The sequence below is a fragment of the Ursus maritimus genome, unplaced genomic scaffold, assembly GCF_017311325.1.
Source record: "Ursus maritimus isolate PB19 unplaced genomic scaffold, ASM1731132v1 scaffold_17, whole genome shotgun sequence".
In the NCBI taxonomy this organism is placed as follows: domain Eukaryota; kingdom Metazoa; phylum Chordata; class Mammalia; order Carnivora; family Ursidae; genus Ursus; species Ursus maritimus.
Window position 1 is genome coordinate 45,548,245 of NW_024424119.1, and position 10,916 is coordinate 45,559,160.

The following is a 10,916-nucleotide window of genomic DNA, read 5'->3' on the forward strand; positions in this document are numbered from 1 at the left end:
CACAGTTTCGGAGGGGCAGGTGGATCTGGAGTTGAAATTCAGGCATTCTGATTTCTAATATCTAGTCCCTATAATTTATTCATTTAGCATTTTTGCCCTAAATATTCACTGAGAGCTTTGAGCTGTTTGATTTCTCAGATTCTGTGCTTCTGTCTTTGGGGATGAAGGCATTGAAGATTGTTGCTCACACACAGCACCTGGGAAGACAAATGTTATTATTTGTCATTTAACCTGTGAGATCATTCTTTGTCATATATTGCTACCTTTAAAGATTTTAAGATGGTCTGACATAGGATAATACACACATTTTAACACATAGGAGAGAAATGCCTGGAGTCAGCAGCAATTTCTAGAAATACAGGCATTTATGAAATGCACTAAGAAGGGCTCAGGGAACTCTATGTGAAAGTTACAATGAGCTTATTTGAGAGGAGAAAAGAAATGGATGGAGGGCGTATTGGCATCTCTGTCTTTTGGCCACTTGCTCCACAGAAAAGATAATGACCAGGTTCAAATGTTCTTTCCAGGTGTACTTTCTATCCGTATGAAACTTCCCTTCACACGGATTCGAAAGCTGATAACCCATTGTCTCTGCAACTTCTCCTGGGTGGAGAACTCACTGTGTCACATACAGCAGCAGGGGGGGCGCTGACAAGTTCTTGGGGGGGGGCCCTAGGGACCCCAAGCCAAAATCCACCTTCCAGCAGCTCCAACCGTAGGTCTCCTTCGTCCTCTGCAACCCCTCGAATGAGCTCACTTTTTCTTCTATGCTGCTGTAATTTTTTAACAAAAGACATTTGAACATGGCTCCTGGATGATGACATTGGAACCATGGGCCTTTCTCATTCTTTGCGGGCACCTGAGCTGTCAGTTTCTCTCCCCCAGGAGCTCACTTTCCGAAGAGGAGACAGGCCTTCCTTGGACTGATGGCCATTAAAGGGAAGTAAATGTGCTGACATAGAAGATATTGGGCAGGATCCTCCAATGAACCTGTGACCTCCTCGAGGCCAATGGGGAAACACTTCATTTTCTGAGGATTAAATTGGGTTTTACTAATGGACTCTTCCTCAGTATCGGCCACGGAGATGAGTCCTAATCTGGCTTCCACCTTTCAAGGACATCCCAGGTTCATCCCAGGTTCACCTTTCAAGGACATCCAGCACGATATGACGAAGGTTTGATTGTTTTCCCCCACTGATCCCCAAGTAATGCCACATGTATCATTGACCACTGGCTTTTTTTTTTTTGCGTTGTGTATTTATTTTTATTGAGGTAAAATTCACATATCATACAATTGACCATTTCAAAGTGTGCAATAAAGAGGTATTTAGAAAATTCACGATGTTGTGCAACTAGCAGATCTCTCCAGATTTAAAAGGTTTCATCAGGGGCGCCTGGGTGGCTCAGTCATTAAGCATCTGCCGTCAACTCAACCATGATCCCAGGGTTCTGGGATTGAGCCCTGCATCAGGCTCCCTGCTCCGCTGGGAGCCTGCTTCTTCCTCTCCCAGTCCCCTTGCTTGTGTTCCCTCTCTCGCTGGCTGTGTCTCTCTCTCTGTCAAATAGATAAATAAAATCTTTTAAAAAAAAGTTTTCATTATCCCATAAAAACAACACATCACCCCCCTTTCCTCCTTCCTCCCTTTCTTCCTCCCTCCCTCTCTCCTTCCTTTATTGATCACATCAAGTGATCATGCCTTCCTCTTCTTCCCCTCCATTACCTGGCCACTTCCCATCTGCTTCCTGTCTATGGATTGGTCCCATTATGGTGCCATTCTTTCATACAAAAGAAACCATGTAATAGGTAACCTTTTATGTCTGACTTCTTTCACTCAGCTTAATTTTTTCAAGATTCATCCACATTGTAGCATGGATCAGTACTTGGTTCTTCTTCAATAGCCGAGTAATATTCCACTGTGTAGGTATACCAGATTTTGTTTATCCATTCAACTGCTGATGAGAATTTGAGAATTTGAGCCATTTCCACCTTTTGGCTATCATGGTAATGTTTCTATAAACATTCATGTGTAAGTAAGTTTCTGTGTGGAAATATGGAATTGCTAGGTCATATATGGCATTTAGCTTTTGGGAAAACCACCGAACTGTTTTCTATAGCATACCCCCTACCAACAACTTTTTTTTTAAAGGTTTTATTTATTTGAGACAGAGAGATACAAAGAGAGAGGGCACGAACAGGGGGAGCACTAGGTAGAGGGGAAAGCAGGCTCCCCACTGAGCAAAGAGCCTGATGCGGGACTCGATCCCAGGACCCTGGGATCATGACCTGAGCTGAAGGCAGATGCTTAACCGTCTGAGCCACCCAGGCGCCCCCTCCCCACCAACAGCTTTTATCTGACTGTATGTTCCCTGGACCTTGTCCTATTTGCCTCTGTGCCCATGTGGGGCCTTGCATCTCCTAGGTATAACAATGTGGGGGTATGTTTATAACTTAATGGAAGGCACTAAAGAGAGAATGATCTTTTTGGAGCGAACGAGTGTAAATTTTGATGTGTCAGCATTACAAGGAAGGCATGAAGACATAAGAAAAGTGATGCACTGTTCTTCATCATACAGGAGGCTGAGTTTGGGGCTCTCAGGACAACAGGAAGGAATGGAGGAGGAAAGGTAGAAAGAAGGAGGGAGTAAAAAGGAGTCTAGAACATGAGCAGAAAGCTGGGAAGTGTGTACTGGCTGATGTGGCTCCTTCCAGCCTTGGCTGCCCACAGTTCCCCTGTCAAGCACAATATCCTCTCAGCTAGTAGGATGTCACTTTCATCGTGATGGTTCTGGTGGTTGCTAATGCCGAAGAAGGGGTTACATTTTCTAGTAGGAATGAAGTAGTGTGTGATGGAAGCAAAATTCACGGAGCATCTAAGAGGTGGAGGGGCACCGACAAAGATAAACACCTTCTCTGTGCCCCACCTCACTTACTCCCACCTTGAGTCAGTAGAAATCTGGAAAGGACTTCAGCCTTACCCCAGCCACAGGATTCTCTTCGATGGCGAGAGGCAGGGACTCTTCAAGGGGGTATCTGGGGTTACCGAAGTATAATCAATACATATGGGGACAATGATCATATTGCTATGCAGATGGTAAATGTCAGTACTAATTTTGAATTCATGGAGTCAACCTTCACATTCCAGCACTTGATCGAAAAATGATCAGCAGACCATGCACAGACACTCCTCTGAGCTCAACACACAGGATGTTCTGCAGGAGGGATGTGTGGGGTGGGAGGCTTTCTCTCAGAGAGCTCATAGCATGGTAGGAAATAGGAGACTCAAGCAGAAATAACTGTCCCTGGGTCATGAAATGAAATGAACAGAGCACCGGATGCAGTCCACTTGAGGAGTACAAAGGAATTGCTAGAGTAAAAGAGGCAATGCTGTGGGAAAGAAAGGAAGGAAGGGAGGGAGAGAGGGGAGGGAAGGGAAGGGTAGGAGAGGGAAGGGTAGGGGAGGGTAGGGGAGAGGAAGGAAGGAAGGAAGGAAGGAAGGAAGGAAGGAAGGAAGGAAGGGAACAAGAAGTAGAAGCTGAGATCTATGGTGATGAAGGACAACTTTGACGAGCCCGTGGAAAGAAGAGTAACGGAGGTATAGATGCTAACGGGATTTGGAGTTAGATGATCCTGAATTCAAATGCCAGCTTTTCCACATATTAATGATATGTGTCCTTGGATAATTTATTTTCTCTCTCAAAGCCACAGTTTTCTTATAAGCAAATGGGAATATTACCTACCTTGTAAGATTGTCATTAGGATTAATTTGGATAATGAATGGAAATGTTGGCACGGACTAAGGAAAAATCCTCTGATATTTCCTATTTCACCGAATGCATTCAACATGTGTAAGGTGTTGCATTCCGTTAAATGGCTCATCCATCTATAAACGTGTCATATGATTTTTTCTTCTTAGTTCTATTAATATGATGGATAATATTAATAGGTTTCTTAATATTGAACCACACTCTGTTCTTGAAATAAAACCCACTTGGTGTAATGTATGTCTTTTTAATATGCTGGTGTTAATTTTTTTGCTTTGCTATTCATAAGTCATGTAGATTTGTGCTCTTATTTTTTGGTGCGAACTCTGCTAAGGAAGATGGGACAAACGTGCTCATCTTATTTTTTTTTTTTTTTTTAAAGATTTTATTTATTCATTCGACAGAGATAGAGACAGCCAGCAAGAGAGGGAACACAAGCAGGGGGAGTGGGAGAGGAAGAAGCAGGCTCATAGCGGAAGAGCCTGATGTGGGGCTCGATCCCATAACGCCAGGATCACGCCCTGAGCTGAAGGCAGACACTTAACCGCTGTGCCACCCAGGCACCCCCGTGCTCATCTTATAAAATGAATTTGGAAGAGTACCTTATGTTTCCATACTTTGCAATAATTTAAGGCGTATTGACATAATCCGATTTTAAAGATTTGAGAGAATTCAAATATGAAAGTACCTGTCCTAGTGATTTTGTATGAGGAATTTTGTAACGACTTTCACTAATTTCCGAAGACAGTTTGTTTGTAAATTTCTGAATTTTGGTAAGTTGTATTTTCTTTAAAAAGATGAATTTCGTCTAATTTTCCGGTATATTCCATGCAAACCATACAAAGTAGTCCCTTGAGATTATTTTTTCTTTTAATAGTTATTTCCCCCTTGTTATTTCTAATTTTATGTATGAATGTTTTCTTCCACCAATGTCTCCATTAGGTTTGCAAGTAGCTTTATTGATATTTTTTAAAGTACTAACTTTTGGACTTATTAAATTAAGTTTTCCACTTCATTAATCCCCTGCTCTCATCTTTATTAATTCCTCCCTCTACTGTCTTTTGGTTTACTTTGTTCTAGTTTTTCTAACTTTATTGAGTTGGGTAGTTTATTCATTTATTTTTATCTTTTTAATTTATTCGACATTGGTATTTCATGCTCTGATTTTTTTCCTCTGACAAATGCTTTCGTTTTATCCTACAGATTTTGCATGCTGTATTTTCCTTACTACTATCATTGTCAAATAATTTTATAATTTTATTTTACTTTCTCCAAGGTGTTTAAACATTTAAAAAATTTCTTGATGGAGAAAACGTCTAAAAATTTTTCTATCATTTCTACTTTTCTTGAATATCATCATAAAATCTCTAATTTCCACTCTTTGGAACTTGCTGAGGGGCATATGTGTGTGTGTCCTAAAGTATAGACAATTGCGCAAATATTCTATACACCCTTGAAAATAATTTGTGTTCTGAATTACTAAGATTCAAATATCCATTTTATTCACTGTGTTGGTTAGGCATTCTAAATTGTATCAAACTTTGCCTACTTCATAAATTTTGGATTGTGTTAGGTATGCTAGATACTGCTATGAATTTATATTCTTTCTTGTTTCTAGAGTTTTTACTTTATGTTTTTGCTGTGGTTTTTGGATGCGTAGGTATTATGAACAGCTCTATCTTTATTGTGCTTTACAGTTTATAACAGTATAAATACCTTTCTGTGTCTCTTTTAAATAGCATTGGTCTACATTTACAGTGACTAACATCCCGGGTTGCCCATGTATTTCCCAGAATATGAGAATTTCAGTGCTGAAACCAGGAAAATCCCAGGCAAACTGAACAAGTTGGTCGCTCTATTGAAATTCTATCTTTTCTGATATGCAGACTGTGAACTTTGATTTATTTTACTTAGTTTTTTTTTTGTAATAGCTTAATTGAGATATAATTCATATACCAAAAACTTACCCATTTAAACTGTAGAACGTTTTTTAGTATATACACAGAATTGTGCAACCCTCAATGCAGTGAATTATTCATTCAATGGAATATTATTTGGCAGTCAAAAGGACTGGAGATGATGCATGCTATAGCATGGACGAATCTTGAAAACACTATACTAAGTGAAAGAAGATGATCATAAAAGAGCACATGTTGTAAGATTTCATTGAGATGAAATATATAGGATGGGAAAAACTATAGAGAGAGAAAGTAGATTAGTTGCCTAGGACTGGGGGATTTGAGGGAAGTGAAGGTTACCTGCTAATGGGTATGCGTTTCTTTTTGGGGTGATGAAAATCTCCTCTGATTTATTTTTGTTTCCATTTGCCTGGTATATATGCTCCCATCCTTTTTTTTTTTTTTTTAAGATTTTATTTATTTATTTGACAGAGATAGAGACAGCCAGCGAGAGAGGGAACACAAGCAGGGGGAGTGGGAGAGGAAGAAGCAGGCTCACAGTGGAGGAGCCTGATGTGGGACTTGATCCCAGAACGCCGGGATCACGCCCTGAGCCGAAGGCAGACGCTCAACCGCTGTGCCACCCAGGCGCCCCTGCTCCCGTCCTTTTATTTTATTTTTAACCTGTTTCTATCTCATAGTTTCATCTCTTACAGCACAGTATAGAATTTGTTTTGCTAAGAATCTTAATTTTTAAATTTTAAAAGAGGTGAATTAAGCCCATGATACTTACGGATAAGATTGTTATATTTGCCCTTTGCTTTGTCATGCTCTATGTTGTATTTATAAATATACTATCTTTTAAACAAATAGTCTTTCATAATTTGGTCTATTTTATTTACTTCTATATTTTTACATTTTTTTAAAGATTTTATTTATTTATTTATTTGACAGAGATAGAGACAGCCAGCGAGAGAGGGAACACAAGCAGGGGGAGTGGGAGAGGAAGAAGCAGGCTCCCAGCGGAGGAGCCTGATGCGGGGCTCGATCCCAGAACACCGGGATCACGCCCTGAGCTGAAGGCAGACGCTTAACGACTGAGCCACCCAGGCACCCCTATTTTTACATTTTTTAAGGGGGAGGATGGAGTACTTAAGAAAGTTTGTAAGTGTGTTCAGACTGCCTCCTTTATGTTGATACTTTTATATTTATGGCAGTTGACTATTGGTCTACTACTCTGAATAATATTGAAATTTGCTAGTAATCTTGTCTTCATTACCTTCTATCCCAGGAATTGATTTGATACTTCTATCCCAGTATCTTTTTCTTCCTAGGTAATGACTGTAAAGCGATCATGAGCTTAATCTACTTGTTGTATGCTTCCCCTCTTTTAAAAAGTTGGTGTTGTGTTCCTACAATTTCAGAGCGTATAGTTGCTATGGCCGATTCCTTCTCTCTTATAAGCATCATTTATACTTTGTTCTACAGGTAGCTATATATTTAATGCTCGCCACCAGGCCTTATGTCAATGTCTCTCCAGTCAATTTCATTCTTTGGTAGTTTACTCAGGAAAGACTCCTGGGAACAATATTTCCTGAGTTCTTGCTTATTGATAGCAGTTTTTCTGCAGTCTTTATACTTGAAAGTAAGTTCAGCTGGATTAATAATATATGGCTCATATTTTCTTTCCTTGAGTATCTTAAATATGTCATTCCATTGTCTCCTGATATAAAGTGTTGCTGTCAAGAAATCTGATAGCCATCAAATTTTCTTTCCTTTGTAAGTGACTTAGTCCTTTTGCCTGGGAGCTCAAAGCATTTTTTAGAATGTTTCGATATTGGTCATTCTGGGTCATTTTTCTTGAGTATATGGTGCACCTTTCCAGAATGTGCTTTCAGATCTTTTTTAAAGGCAAATTTGCTTTAAACTGGCTTTGTCGTCGTTGTTGTTGTTATTTGGTTTTTGTTTTTCAGTTTGAAAATAGTTGTTTATTAACTGACCAGATTACACAAATAATCATGGTAGTTACCTTAGTTCATCCTTCTGGAAGCCTATCGATCTGGTCTTCCCTGCTGCCAGCATCTCCATCTTCTACAAAATAGGTGGTCTTTTTCTTCCTTCCCCTTCATGGAGAAGATCATTTGAAGGACTATAAAAAGTTGCTCGCTTCTTCAAAGCCTTTTCCCACGGTAGATCCCATGAATCAGATCCTCCATGCAGACGATGCCATGTTTACCAAGAGATCAAAGAGTCAATGTGTTATCTATCAGAGCCATCCACTTCTTGTTGATTTTGTCATAACCCACTCTTGTAGATCAATTCATTTCCCGACTTTAAGTCCCCCCTATGGTGCCACAAGCCTTACCATGTCAATCCTAGCCTTGTTGAGTTTAGCAAACGTGCCTCTGATGATCTGGCAAAGGCGAAGAAGCTGCAACACTTTTTCCAACCTTTGGGCTCACACCATTGATACCTCTGATCCTGATGACAGGTGCCAATTTGGGTTCTGCAGGTGCACAGAAGTTGCCAGCTTTTCTTGCCATCCTACCCTTTCAAATCTCTATTCTGAGCCTCTTCCCATATTCCTTGTGGTAATGCTTAGCTTTTTCATAGATAAGCTTCCTCCTTCCTTTCCAAGAATCTTTTGGGCAGACTTCTTTCTCAGACGTTTGATCTTCAACTCTGCAAAATTCCTTTGCTTTTTTTTTTCTTTTAAAGATTTTATTTATTTATTTGACAGAGAGAGAGACAGCCAGCGAGAGAGGGAACACAGGAAGGGGGAGTGGGAGAGGAAGAAGCTGGCTTCCCATGGAGAAGCCTGATGTGGGGCTCGATCCCAGCATCCTGGGATCACACCCTGAGCCAAAGGCAGACGCTTAACGACTGAGCCACCCAGGTGCCCCTCCTTTGCTTTTTCTTAAGGGTCTCTGGCACAGCAGGAAACTTCTTTGTCTTCTCTTCTGTAGCCTCCAAGATTCCACCCAGAAAAGAGCTATTGTTTGGTTGGGTGGTTTTTATGATTTCTGTTCCATTGTTTGGTTTTCTTCTATTGTGAACTCTTACATATTATACACATATTTGTTGCTCTTTGCGGTTTTCTATTTCTGTCACTTTTTCTCAAATCTTTTTTTTTTTTTTAAATCTCTTTCTTCATTTGTTTTGGTGTTTAAAATTTTGCTAAAAAAAGGTTAAAAACCTTTATTGTTTGGGCTACTTTCTGCTGTATTCATTCACTCTTGTGTTCTTTCCAGTTTATGTTTGTTTCTGAAATTAGTAGCGTTGTTTTTCTCCTTCTTTTGGAGTTCTGTAACTTTATTACTAAGTGTTTCTGTTACAGATTTATGTTTTCTTTCATTTCCCCATTATTACCTTAATTTCTTTTAATATATTTTGAAATTTGAGTCCACAGTTTTCATCTGTCTGGGGTATGTTTTTATGGTGCACTTTCATTGCCAATAAATTGCCAATCGAGATATTATAGTCCTCTCCGGTCCCCTTTCTCTTCACTAATAACTTTGTATGGGACTCACACTTGATCCTTTTCTGTTGCTTATTCTGATGTGAGATTAGTTTTCCCTAACTTTGGGGAGGAGTAAGTGGGTCAGGACAGATTTTCTAGCTTTGCAATTCTACAGCACTCTTTTTTTTTGGGGGGGGGGCTTCATACTATGAGCAGTACTTTCTGAGAATGCCTCACTTCTCCCCCACTTCTATCTGGCCTTCTCTTGCTTTTGCCTTGGCGTCTCTGTCCAGAGACCTGTGCTTAGAGGGCCTCTCTAAATGCCGTGAACCCACTTCCATCCACCCCGATGATATGCATACGCAGCTGTAATGCCCTTCTACCCACATATATTTGTTTTCTCGGACGATACCCAAATTCTCCCTCCCCCTTGGGAATCAGGGGTCCTAATTAAAGGAAAAGAGGAAAAAGCGGTTGTGAATGGCACCACACAGATGTTTTCAGTGTGGAGACTCCGTAGTATCTTTTGTGGCTTAGTTTTAGAGTTCTCATGGAACCAAAGGTTTGCTTCGAGATGCTTGATCTCTCTTGCTCATTGGCTGGTCAGAGCAGGAAGTGAAATATATTCTCCAATTTCTGCCGGTGTAGTTGACGTCTAGCTGGACTGAGCAGGGGGTAAAGCAGGCTGTCACTTGCTCTCATTGCAAGCTTGCTACTGTAACCCGATGGTCATGGGAACATGGGGTGCCAGGAGACACAAACAATCCGAAATGTCTCAGGACTCTTATCTGGGACTATAATCCTGAGATTCAGAGCCATTTTCCTGGTTGCAAGGCCCACGAACTTGTATGAAGAACAAGGTAGATGTGGCACAGTTGAAGATTAGAACAAAATCACACGTGTGCGTGAGCACGCATGTGCACGCGTGCATGCGTGTGCATATGAGAGAGAGAGAGCGTGCGCACAGGAGCACACGTGTGCTGGGGGATGGGGTAGTGAGGGGTGGAAGCATGCACACGGACATCTCTGACCCTGTAACAAGCATCGTAGGCAGCGATGTGAGCCAAAACTTAAGCGCGGGGCAGAACGGCCTGATCAAGGAAGAGGAGCGCTGATTAAGACACATCCAACTATGTCTGTAATTAAATCGTCCCAACAATTCATTATCATCCTCTTTGGGCAAATGACTAAAATGAGGGTCAGAGACATGAGATAATCTGCCCAAGGTTATCCAACTAATAAGATCTCTTTGTCTCTTAAATTCATGCTCTGTCCACTTTCGGGCACTGCTTCCAGAGCCCCGCCACCATCTGTCGGCAGCTTTGCATTTCAATAAGGGAACTGGGTTGAGGGTGAAGGCGAGCAAACATTGACACTCGCTCCTGGGCAGTCCTGTCCCTCACCAGCGGTCCACCATGCTCCTTTTCTCAGCCTTGAGAGATCCAACCCTCGCTACCCTGGCTCAGCCCGACCCGTTGGAAGAGACAAGCAGGAGGCCAGGGGTGCCTTCCTCTCTGGCCAGCCTCCGCAGGCTAATTCTCATCCGTCCTAATGCTGGGACCCGGCCCACCCTTCTCCCCCGCCCCTGGCCTTGCCGCCGAGGATAGCAGCACAGCTGGAAAAATAGATAGGTCTTTCTAACCCTCTCATGCATGTGCTGTGGGGCCAGGTAGCTCTATAAATATGGTAATGGCTTCTCAAGCATGCCCAGACTGGAAATGAGACTGAGAGCCTGGAGAAAGGCTGTTTCCACCGATAACTGCGGTGGCAGCCTTGCTGGAGGAAGACAGTGCCTA

General features: G+C 41.5%; 1 pseudogene; it reads right to left on the reverse strand.

Annotated features, from left to right (window-relative positions):
• Positions 1 to 7,626: 7,626 nt before the first annotated feature.
• Positions 7,627 to 9,480, reverse strand: LOC103670498 (annotated as a pseudogene).
• Positions 9,481 to 10,916: the final 1,436 nt, after the last annotated feature.